Source organism: Crassostrea angulata, chromosome 8 (assembly GCF_025612915.1).
Source record: "Crassostrea angulata isolate pt1a10 chromosome 8, ASM2561291v2, whole genome shotgun sequence".
NCBI lineage: Eukaryota > Metazoa > Mollusca > Bivalvia > Ostreida > Ostreidae > Magallana > Magallana angulata.
Genome location: NC_069118.1, coordinates 27,723,102 through 27,736,180, shown reverse-complemented (window position 1 = coordinate 27,736,180; position 13,079 = coordinate 27,723,102).

Genomic DNA, 13,079 nt, shown 5'->3' with positions numbered 1-13,079 from the left:
TTCACCGCATTCAGGAATTTCATACACCGAACACGTTACCTTGGACGAAAAGACTTGTAAAAACGCGTTTTGAACAAAAATAATATGACAACCACTTCACTGGCAAGATATATCCAATAAACGACAAAACAAGACAAACTGAAATCCAAGCGCAGATACTTCAGAAATTCCTCGATAATTGTAGACCGTTTTCCTGTGTATGTTATAACATCGCACATGCGCAAACCACACACTGTGGCAGATCGAGCAATGTCAATTATCGCATGGATTTTATAAACGGGGAGTTTTTGTAGGAACGGATAGAAACGTTGTTACTTTCTTGGATTTACTATCATTTAGCTACTGTGTTGGATGTAGTGTCGCCAGGGTTTTCAAGAAGATGCAGACGTTATGCACTCTGTATGAACGAAACACGTGTTCGATGTGCATGCGAAGTAAGGCAGCACTGTCTGTGCAAAATAATACAGATACCTTGGACATCCTTTCAAAGAATAAATATATTTTGTATTTCATCGATTGTTGTTTTCTTTATTCTTTATTACTACATTTTACTACATGTACAATGTGTAGTTCATGCATTTAGAAGTCCGCGCAACGTGAATGCCTCGATCGGAAAGCAACCGACCGTAACTTTCTCAACCGGTATATATACCCCAGTGGCAGTAGAGGAGCGATCGAAACTAATATGGCGACCAAATGCTTTTATGAATTCATGTCAGCTTTAATAATCAACCAATATACTTGAAATTTTCAGGATATGTCAACAAGCAGTATAACTGTATTCGTTGTAAATATTTCTGCAAAACAATGTGTATTTAGAAATTTATCGACGATTGTTGATTTTCAAGTTGGTAAAATGGGTAGGCAAATCCGGGTCAACATTTTACGGTTTTGTGGACTTATTTAAGACAAAACTGAACATTTTACGTTTAATTCCGGTAAAACATGTGAAAAACTAATAAGAAATAGTCATTTATTGAACGGAAAGTAAAAATTCTTCAATTAATAACAGTTTTTAAGAAAAACCGGGTCATTAAAACCGGATCCGATCACCCGGGACAAACTTAAAAATTCCGAAATAATGAGGATGTTAGCTATCACAAATATTGTGACACTGCCCAACTCTTACCACAAGGAGGTATCCTCATTAGAGCCTAATTTATTAAATTGGAAAGGTAAGTAATGTTTTGTGTTACACATTAATTTTAACTTTTAATAAATATATGAGGAAAATATTAAAAGCACTATTTTTTTTTATTATTAAATTTTGTTTTTTGTAAATATTATATAGCACTAATTATTTAAATAGCTGTGATAATATGAACGAATAAGCATGCTGGTTTTTTATTGTTTTTTTTAATTCTTTTAATTTTATAATTCATACCTACTTTTTAAGAAAACTATAGAACAGTCATCAGATTGATGTCCTTGTACTGAATGAGACAAGTAAGGTTTGTGGAAGCTTTATAAAGGTTTTCTGAAAAGCACTCAAATCATTCTAGAATATTATCATCAAAAGATATCACTTTGAACTTTAAAACAATTGTTCATTACAATACCCTAGCTTCTTCTCAGATTCCTCTCTTTAATTAATAAAACAAAACATAAATAAAATCAATGTGGGATAACATAGACACGCAACTATTACGGAATTATCAAGTTTGTCCCGGGTGATCGGATCTGGTTTTAATGACCCGGTTTTTCTTAAAAACTGTTATTAATCGAAGAATAATTATTTTCCGTTTCAATAAATGACTATTTCTTATTATTATTTCATATGTTTTACCGGAATTAAACGTGAAATGTTCAGTTTTGTCTTAAATAAGTCCACAAAACCGTAAAATGTCGACCCGGGTTTGCCTACCCATTTTACCAACTTGAAAATCAACAATCGTCGATAAATTTCTTAATATACAATGTTGTGCAGAAATATTTACAGCGAATACAGTTATAGCAATTGGTAACATATCCTGAAAATTTCAAGTAGATTGGTTGATTATTAACAAAGAAAATTGAAAAATATCGACCTGCCCCGGCTTTTATCTTGCCCCGGCCCGGGTTTGCCTACCTAAATATAAGCATTGAATCAGTATTTTTTTAGTCTGCAGTCTCATATTAAACTGCAGCGATGTGTGCATATAAATTTTCATAACCAGGTGATAACGCGCTATAGCGCGCTTTACTCATTTGTATGCACACGCCGTTGCAGTTATGAGACCACTTCTTTAAAAAAAAATATTGATTCAATCATGATTTTTTGAAGTATACAGACTCATAACTGCAGCGGTGTGTGTATACAACTTGAGTAACGCGCGCTAGCGAGTTATGAAAATGTGTATGCACACATCGCTGCAGTTATGAGACTGCAGACTTTAAAAAATTGAAATGGAAGAGCCACAGTAACAGCCACAAGCGTCAGCCGTGAACTTTGATTTTCGCTTGTGACGTTGCAGTTTACAGCGTTCAACGTTTGTGACGTCATAATAAAACTCGTCGATTTGAGTAACCTGTGTGTATTTTAAACAGGCCTCAGAATTACATGTATAACTGACGTTGCTTTCAACACACTTTACACGGGAAAAATATGTTGAATGTATGTATCTCTCTTCATACAATGGTATAAAAGTGGTGTTAAATATCTTGGTGATATTTGGGAGCTGATTTTTATATACTCTCCTACGCAGTTAATCTGGCAAAACGGTTTGGATTAATTTTTAATTAAACACAAATTCACCGCTGACAAGACATATAGTAGCGGACAAAAATTGATAAATTGTAATGTATTCGGAAGCATTGTTTTATAAGGAGATTTATTCATAAACACATTGAAAATATTCAAACGGATTAATAAAGTTTTTGTATTCGTATAAATCATAGTTCTATAAGCTGGTTCCCCGCTAAAACAATATCAATTATAGTAAATTTACTGCCAGTACAGGCAAGTAGTTAGCAACCCTGTTGTAATTTAAGCTTTAATGAATATTTTGCATTAATATTTGATTTTGCGGTACAGAAGAGTGATTTGAAGAAAAAAAAGACAAATTAAATATGATTTGATAAAATTCAAACCTCCACTGAACTTTTTATTAATTTTCCATCACAATCGTACAATATGATGACCTTAATTCTATAAAATATAACGTAACACTATACCTCACTATGTCTGTAATAGTTAAATCTCAGGATACCCTCTCATGGGAGAGTATTTGAAATAAATGGAAACAAAGAGTACAAATCATGTGTTTGTAAGCAATATTATTTTGACTCGATCTCTAGTCGCTCTCACCCGCCTTCTATAATACATGTATTAATATTAACATAATACCCATCTATTTAACCTGTTCAACTCCTTTATATATTTTGGTTATAAAAAGAATGACAACCTGATGGAAAACCAGATACACGTACTAATCGATCATAATGGTGAGCTGAAAAATGCAGCTTTCAATTTAAAATATATATTTATATAAAGGGAACTTGGGTCTGACATCATCATGATTATGTCCTGCAGAGCGGGTCGGACTTTTTTTTTGGGGGGGGGGGGGGGGTTACTGAAGGCTTTGATCTACTGATACTGATTAGAACTCGATCGTGTAGATTTTTGTCATCTACTACTTATATAGTATTGGGTTTGCCCCTAGCTTCAGTGTTAGGACCCTTGATCTTTTTGATATATGTAAATGATGTCTCAAACAAAATGTTATCTTTTTTTATACTTTTTGCTGATGATAAAATTTTGTATCCAATGTGCATTGCATGTTTTTACTACAATACCAATCATGATTTATATACTTTGGAAAAGTGATTTAGTCGATGGTTATGTAAATTTAATCCTATCAAAACTAAGGCTATCTTTTTTAACACAAAATCAAGTTGAGAATTACATGTACCAGAAATATTTTTTCAACATTGTGAATTAAAAAATATCTGACACTTTGGTCTACATTTAGCAAGTGATCTTAAATGGTCAGAGCACATTAACATTATAGTAAATAAAGCACTATAAAATTAGGTCTTTTGAAAAAATAAAATATTTAACCTTGGAAAAAATACTCCTTCCAAAATGTACATTACTTTTGTAAGGCCTGTTCTTGAATATGCCTCATTTGTTTTGGATGGTTGTAGCCAATATGAAATTGAAAAACTAGAGAAGGTTCAGTTATATGCTGTCCACTTTGGTACAGATTTATCAACGACTGCTTCGAAAACATCACTCAATTGTGAAACAGTCTGGGAAACTTTTTTTGACAAAAGAAGAATGTCTAAACTTACTATTATGTACAAGATCCATTATAAATATTTATCTCGGATTCTTCCTAATGCTAGAAGTCACAAACTAGGAACCTTGAAAATTACAGTTTATTTAAATTTAGAATAAAATTATTTAAGAAATCTTTTGTGCCAGAAGCGTATAGTTTCTAGAGGTCTTGAGTTCAAAGCCCCCCCCCCCCTCCCCGGTGGAGATATAGTTCTAATATAGTGAATTTCGCTGTGCTGTAGATGCATTTATTTTTATATCAGCAATTGAAGTGTATTTTCAAGAAGATTATATAGGAAATTGCATACTCTAGTATTTTGCAGAAATGCCTGGTAAGGTACCCTAATTTTTTGCAAGAAAGCTTGTCAAAGTAGTAGTAATTAAACCATTAACAAATTCCTGGAAAAAGTTATCAAAAATTGAGGAACGTGTCGTCTGACCTTAAATGCCAATTTTATACATGTACTTAACTTAAAATACAAAGTTTTACAATTCTTTTAAAGTAATTACTGATTCCTATAAATCCAATTTTTCTAATACCGTAAACATGACCATGCTGTCCGTCTGACATATTTTAATTTTTAATAGCAATATAAAAAAATATGCATTATGACTACATTCCTTCCTATACACTCTTTGGAAGCTCAAATTGAGGCCTAATGTAGAAAAAAACAATGAAGAGTAAAGCATATAACTCGAGTCAGAAAAAAAATGAATCTAATGTAAGTAATAAATATATCTAAAAAAATGTTTCTACAAATGAGAAATAAACAAGTACACTATAGCTGTATTATACAATAAAAATAATGTTTATACCAATGCATACCTATAAAATATCAACCAAAAAAATATATATATTCAATTAGTTTTACTAGGCATAACATATTACATAATATTACATGTATATATAGTTGCAATAAAAAAGGAACACAATACTTGCAATAATTGCAACACAAAATGAACCTGCACACATGAAATAGAAATATAATGACAAAATGTGTTCATAATCTAATGAAATAATTGTTACAAAAGCTACACATATATCGACACTGAACGTAGAACGCAACATATCACTGGGATTACATGTATCATTATAGCATGTATCACATGTCAGAGCTTAATGTCCATAAATTGATGATCACAACTTCGCACACTGTCAAGCTCTTTCCGTAAAGTTGTGTTGTTCATTGTGTTCGGAAATTTGAATCGGTGTTTCACGCGTAGAAAGTGGTTATTTGTCCATGTCCATAAATAAACCAAAATGCAGCATTACAATAGTGACCCTACAAAACAGAAGAATCTAAAAAAAATTATGGTGAGATAAAAGGATCATTATTAGATTGAGACGTCACTCAAAACTAACTAGTACTTTCGGTCGAAAAGACCTATTGTTTTTGTCTTTTTAATTTTCATTATTTTCAACAAAGTTTTGTTAAGGATTTTTTAGATACGGTTAAATATATTAAAATTTTGATCGCATAGGCTTATATCAATTGACACGCATAAGTAAGGTTTTAACTTCCGGCTCTGGTACTTCCGGTTTTGACAAGGAAAATACTAAAAATTGAATGAAACGCAATATCTTGCTTACTTTTTACAATTAAATGTATCTTGACATGTTGTACAAAATTGTAATCATAGACATTTCTCTATCTTATACCGTTTTTGAGATATAAGGTTTCAAATTTGAAAGAAGGGGGGATGATAAAACAAACAATTCAAAAACGAATTTCCTAAGACTTACATTGTTTATATGGAATTAATTAACATATATTCCAAGATTCATTTACCGGGTAAAAGAATTGAGTACTTCTGGTTTTATGAGCTGATGAAAAGCGTTTATGGGAGTTTCTATGTTATTAAAATCAATTGAATTCATGCATATAACATTTTCTCAAATAGTTTTCAAGCAAATATATTTTCATATTTCATATAATTTACAATATATATATATAAGGGACCTAATGAGCAGACCGGAAAAGGTTCTGAAAATAAAATTCCAAAACATAGATAAAATCAGATTACAAAGCTCACTGAGACAAGGCATCACCTTTATGAAACCTCTTCTATCATAATATATGAAAATCAAACTTTATGATCTTGGATATTCATGGATACTGTTTTGACAGTATTGTATATCATCTGTTAAAAAATTGTATGATAATCATAAGTTCATTTCATTCGGTTCATGGATGGGAATATCTTCTATAACATATATCATGTTCTTATTTTATATCAAATACACAATCTTTGAGAAACAAAGTAAGAATTTAAAAAAGGGGCTTAAAGGGCTGTCAAAAAGCCCTTCCTTTTTGTTAAAAACAAAAACAGGTCTAGTTTTTTTGTACTTGTGCTAGTACTCAAAGGAATGTATTGGAGATTAATGATAAAGATCTGTTACTGCTAGATTGATCTTGTAAGGTTAGAGTACCGGTACTAGTCTCACATTAATTAAAACAAGAGGCCCATGGGTCACATCGCTCACCTGAGCAACATAAATTAAGGCATGCTTACATCAGCTTAAAGGAGCACAAATTATCTGGACAATGTGGGATAATACATGTAGATTGTGTATAAATAAAAAAACATTTTACCCATGGATATTCTTTATATGTTTATGATTAGCTCCCTTTTTTAAAAGGATGATTTTTTAGTCATATCATATGTTGAGCATTGCAGTTCTAAAAAAGATCTTAATGAATCAATTATTTTATAATTAGTAAACCTTAATATTTCTTTGGAATTTTATTATTCTAAATAACATGGTAAGTGAATTTAATATCGATATTTTATAATATTGTTACAGTAAGAATAATTCATATGTATATAAAGCTTCAGTTTTTCTTCCCCTTACATTTACAGTTAAAGTATTCTTTTGCACTGGGGTCATTAGATTTATGCTGGGGCATTGTGCCTATCCCTGGAACATATGGTCCAAAGATAGGCTTGAATCCTTATTGTCTGAAAGGTTGATTTGGTTTGAATTCCTACCATTTTTAATGTCTTTTTGTTGCAGTAAACATTTTTCCAGCCATGGTTAACATCACAATACCAACATTTTTGACTCAACACTCTACCAGTATAATTAGAGTTGCTGTACTCACCAGAGGTTAGGCGTGATGCTGGGCAATGGTGTTTTGGCAGGATACGCTGAGGTCTGTAAGGCCTGTACATTTCTGGTGAGATCCTGAATAGCTGTCAACATGGTGTAGTTTGTGACAGCCTGGGTGTCGCTGACTTCAGGTTTGGCGGCGAGTCTGGCACCTAGCTCCGCCATACTGGCTTCTTGTCGGAACCCTTCCAGTGTCTGTGGGTTCTGCCGGATAATATATAAATATTATTATTATTATTATGTATGAAATGCTTCATAAATAGTTATAAACTATAAACATTTTAATTGATTTTAAACTATATATATTCTTACCAAAAGTAAGGGGTGCGTTTTATACATAGCAGGCTTGGGGCGAATTACATTGTAAAGTAATGCATTACATTACCATTACTTCATGAATTTGGGCATTAAATTACCATTACCATTACTTGATTTTCTTGAAGTAATGCATTACATTACCATTACATGAGTAAAGTAATGCATTACCATTACCATTACTTTTTTTTTTAAGGAAAGCTAATAAAGAGTTTTTGCAAATGTTTCAAATATACAACACTCTTTAACATATCTACAGTTACTTGCTTAGTATCAGGTTCAAATTCAATGAATAAACAAGAGTCATTCTTTATTTGCTCAATATATAATCATATTGTGGCAATATGAACAACATATTACATAAGTAAAATGATATTTATAGACATTTGGCATGATGCAATATTAGATATGAAATAGAGACACAGGATAACATGCGTAACAAAAAACAATTTATGAAATAATGTTGCAGTTTTTAAAAGCCAAATATAGATATATCCCCAGATTACACAAATCTTTATAATTTTGGACACTTAATTTTATTAATTTATGAACAGATGATTTTTCCCAGTTATATTTCTTAATATATTTTAATCGTATTTCTTTTTACAGAGGATACTTTAAGACTAAAGATTTCCGTTGCACTTTATGATCGAAGTTTCAAAGGGATCATCTTTTAAATGCATCCATCTTCGGGGCTATACTAAATAAATGTTTTGCAGGAGCAGTCGAAGCTTGGACTGGAAAATACTGTTTGACGATCTTTATCTTAGGATATATTAAGTGCAATAATAGATTAAATACATAAATCTTGTATTTTCTATCTGTCCAAACTAATGTACAGTGTAATTAATATACAAGAGAGAGAGAGAGAGAGAGAGAGAGAGAGAGAGAGAGAATAAGTAAGATTATTTTCAAATTGGTTATAATATTGGAAGTGATATTGATTTTCATCATGGATGGACAGTGCATTCATTTTGCTTTTAAAGGTGCATGTCTGTCTCCTATTCTATTGTGACATAGCGAAGGGAAGGGGATTGGGGTGTTTAGCACTTCTTATAACAATAGATTGTTTTTATATTTAGATTATCCTGGGGGCATAGTGTGTTGTTTACACATTTCTTATTGAAGTGCAAACTAATTGGAGTAAATTGTTTAAATGATTAAAAACTCTTAATAACAACACTCTTAAAAATGTTATGAAATTCTTCTGTTATCTCTAGTAATATAAACAATTCAAAAATGAATTTTAAAAAACCCTTTTCAATAAAACTTGTACAAGTAAAACATTTTTTTCTCAATTAGAATTATTTCTTTCTTCTTTAAAAATAAATTTAATCAAATTCAATTTCAACTATTAATTTATTCATCACAATTTTTAAAGTGAACATGCATAAATATGCATAGTAATGCAAAGTAATGCCATGTAATGCCAGCATTACACTAGATTTTGGAAAGTAATGCATTACATTAGCATTACTTGTAATGCTAATTTTGAGGCATTACACATTACTGGCATTACTTTGAAAACATGTAATGCATTGCAATGCATTACCATTACATTTAGCATTACCCCAAGCCTGATACATAGGAACACAATTTTACCCCATATTTTCAGGCCATGATTCTGGAAAAAATGTTAAAATAACAGCCATCTGGTACTATGTGTGCCAACAGTTGAGGAATGACCCGACACCTGAATCAGTGTTTCAGGCACGTTTAGGAGAAATTCAAGACAACAGGCTTTGAGGGTCACCTAATAGTGCCATATTTTAAACTCAAGCTTGAACATTTATAAAGTCTTGAAAGCATTGTATAACATCATAACATTTAAATATAACTAATAAAAACTCATTCAACATCAAATTTGCCACCATTCTCATTTTTTATTACATTTGAACTACATTATTAATTACCTTGGCAAAGGAGGAAGGTGTGGAATTCTGCTCTTTGGGTTCAGAAGAAGCATAATATGCAGAATCATGTAGTTTGGACGAAGAAGGTAAACCGTCTGGTTTGGTAAGTTCTGCCAACTAGAAACATGGTGGCTTTGATATCCCTTATTGGAAGGTAAGGCTCTGTTGCTGGTAATTCTGCTGCCCATAATGCATCTGGTTGTGTTGAGGGGTTGACTACCAGTAATTGTATGGATAGGTCATCTGTTGCATGGGCTGATAGTGATTGTTGTGCTGGAGCATTCCATTTTGTTGACCTGGCAATTGGGTTTCTTGGTTGTTTGGATCTGTGACCTGCAGTTGAGGTTGTTGACTAGATGCAGTCAGAAAAATTTAAATTACTTACAGATAACTGTATCTTAATGTTTGAATTTATTAAAACAAGAGGCCCAAGGGCCACATACATCTCCTGAGCAACAACAGCCCTAGGTTAATTATTTCTTATCAAGTATCAAAATCAAAATTTCTTGACATTTAAGGTACCTCATCACTACACTTACACTTATACTTTTTAAGACACTACGTCACAAGATGGCGATTTTTTTTTGTTAAACTGCTTATATCGTACGATTTGGTTGTATATCGTCGTAGCTTAGTGGTTAAAGTATTGGGCTTCTAAAACGCAGATCATGAGTTCGAATCCACCTGGAGCTTTTGTTCATGTTAACTGAATTGAATTTTTGAAAATGTAATTTTTCATCCAAAATTGCACATTTTTTTGCCTATTAGACTTAAATACTTCTTATCCGTTATGATATCTATCATAATCAAGTAATTTTCTGCTGATTTGAGAAAATATTTCACGGTGTAGTGAGCCACTTTAAGTACAATAAATATTGCACAACAAGAGGCCAATAGGCTGTAATGGTCACCTGAGTACCAGGGCCCATACACAGACCTGTCGAGGAATCTCATATAGAAGTATTCAATTAAGTTTCATTCTGGAGTAAAAGAAATATATTGTAATGACAACCACCTGTCTGCCTGAAAATTTTCAACCTATGACTTTAGCGAAAAACATTTGTAAGATCATAATAGAGTGTATAACCTGTTCTTAAAAACAAGATTCTAATACATGTACAAATAATTTTCTCACATTTGTTAACTTTCAAGATAGGTTTATAAATATATGTGCATGTTCATGGATAAACTAAACCAAGATTGCTATAGCTAGTATACATGTTTTATAAACAACCTCCCAGACAGACACTCTCCCAATAGGGCATTAAAATGAAAATGAAACACCTCATTTCCACTCACTGCTCATGTTTCAGCTTACACATGTTCCATCTTTTCAATTACCAACCAATAGAGCTGCATCACAAACTGACAATTATCCCAAAATCATTTTACATGTACTGCTTATCAGTAATTTTGGCTAGCCAATTATTACTTTACTATAATAATTACACGTAACAAGTTTATCTGTTTATTTAGAATGTTAAAAAAAATTGTTTTTTGCAATTTTGTTTTAAATAATAGATTTGCTTGCATCAGTCTGGGTACGGGATGTTTCGCACCTAAACATGTTTCGCGCTGAGATGGTTCGCACCTACTCTGTTTCACGCTGAGATGGTTCGCACTGCGATTGTTTCGCATCAAATACATTCTTAACAATAACAATAAATGATTTATGAAACATATACATGTAAATGTTAAGTTTATGTAGCCGGTGTTGGTAGAATAAACATTGACATATTATGTAAACATATATAGTAAACACATGGTTTTTTTATGGTATATAACAAGAATATAAGTAAATAAGAAAATAACTTTTAAAAAATAACTTGAGTAGGGCCATATCTTAATTATTTAGTTGTATTTGCTGCTTAAAGTAGTATAAAAATGAATCTGACAATAAATATGTGTGCTATAAAAAAATAAGTATTATTTTCATATAGGGAATTATGCAAACAATCGTTTGCAAGTTGTTTTTAAATATAATTTATGAATTTCTTCTAAACTTACCACTATGTAAAAGGTCCTCAATAAGTGTGTCCCTTAATATTCATCAGCTCAGATTATTCCTTATTCTAAGAGTAATGATTCTGCATATAGAACTAAATGTGTGTATTTTTGTGTGTATTTTTCAGTAATTTGTATGTCATTCTCCAATGACATAATTATTAATTCATAAATATATGGGAACAGAAATTATCAAACAATATCACACGTACAAAAATGGTAGTTTAATGGATGCAGAGGCGGTAATGTTAAGTTTTAAGCAGAAAAGTTATGTAATTAAATTATCCTCACCTTTAGATCTGTGGTACTTAATTACCTGCAATAACATCCCTAATTTTTCATAAAAATACACTAGTCAGGTAAATCTCAAGTGAAAGACGTACTATAATTGTTTTCACAACACATTAAATACCTCTTGTTCTGAACCTATATAATAAGGCCATGGCTTCAAAGGCTTCAAAAAAACCCATCGAAAACGAAAAAAAAACCCATTATACTAGCGGCGCATATATAAATGCAAACACCATTTCAATGGGTTTTTTAAAAACTTATTTCAATTCTTATATAGGTTATAAATAACTTCAGAGCAATAATAACACGAGAAAAATATCTTAATACAGTGAGATGTTTGCGCTGAGGGAGATGCGAAACATCGAGGTGCAAATCATCTCAGCGCGAAACAGAATAGGTGAGAACCATCCCGTATTCCATAATTCTAACTCTTTCAATCACACAACTTCTTAATTTAATTATTTTTCATAATTAATTACTTAATATGAACAAGGAAGGGATGATAGCTTCATTATGAACATGCAAGGGAAGATAACACCATTAACTGCTACAACACCCCCCCCCCCCCCCACCCCCTTGAACTATTTCCAAATGCTTTCACAATATCTTAACCTTGCCTTTAAAATATTAAGTCCAATAAACTTGCAAGTAAAGACAACAAGATATACATAAAGGTTTTAAAAATAAATGTAATCATCTGCGATTACAGAGTTATGACATGCAGTAAGGACATGTTTTATAAAATGGTCTTTCGGTTTGTCGTAAGAAGGAATTTTTAAAACTAAGGACTTCAGAATCTTTGTAAAATGGGCCCCAGGAGAAATGGGAAAGTTTACAATGAAAACGACATCGAATCGACCGAAAACAGATAATCTTTGATCAGAAAAGATCACTGGAGCCTCTGGCGCGGGTGAGCTAAAAAGGGGAAACTGTACCTGGGCTGTATAAGTGAATCTCTACAGAAATGCACTGCATTGTCCAGGACTATCCGTCAGCTGTAAAGAGTGTTGAAATGGTCCTCCATCCCCCGTGCCACGTCTCCTCAAACCATTATGGAAAGAGAGATGAGGGACCTCATAAACCCTTAAACAAAAGTGAATGAGGACAGAAAAGTCAAATTATCAAAAGACAATTATTACGAGGGAGTTTCTTGTCTTGTATTCTCAATATTAACCTTACAACATAT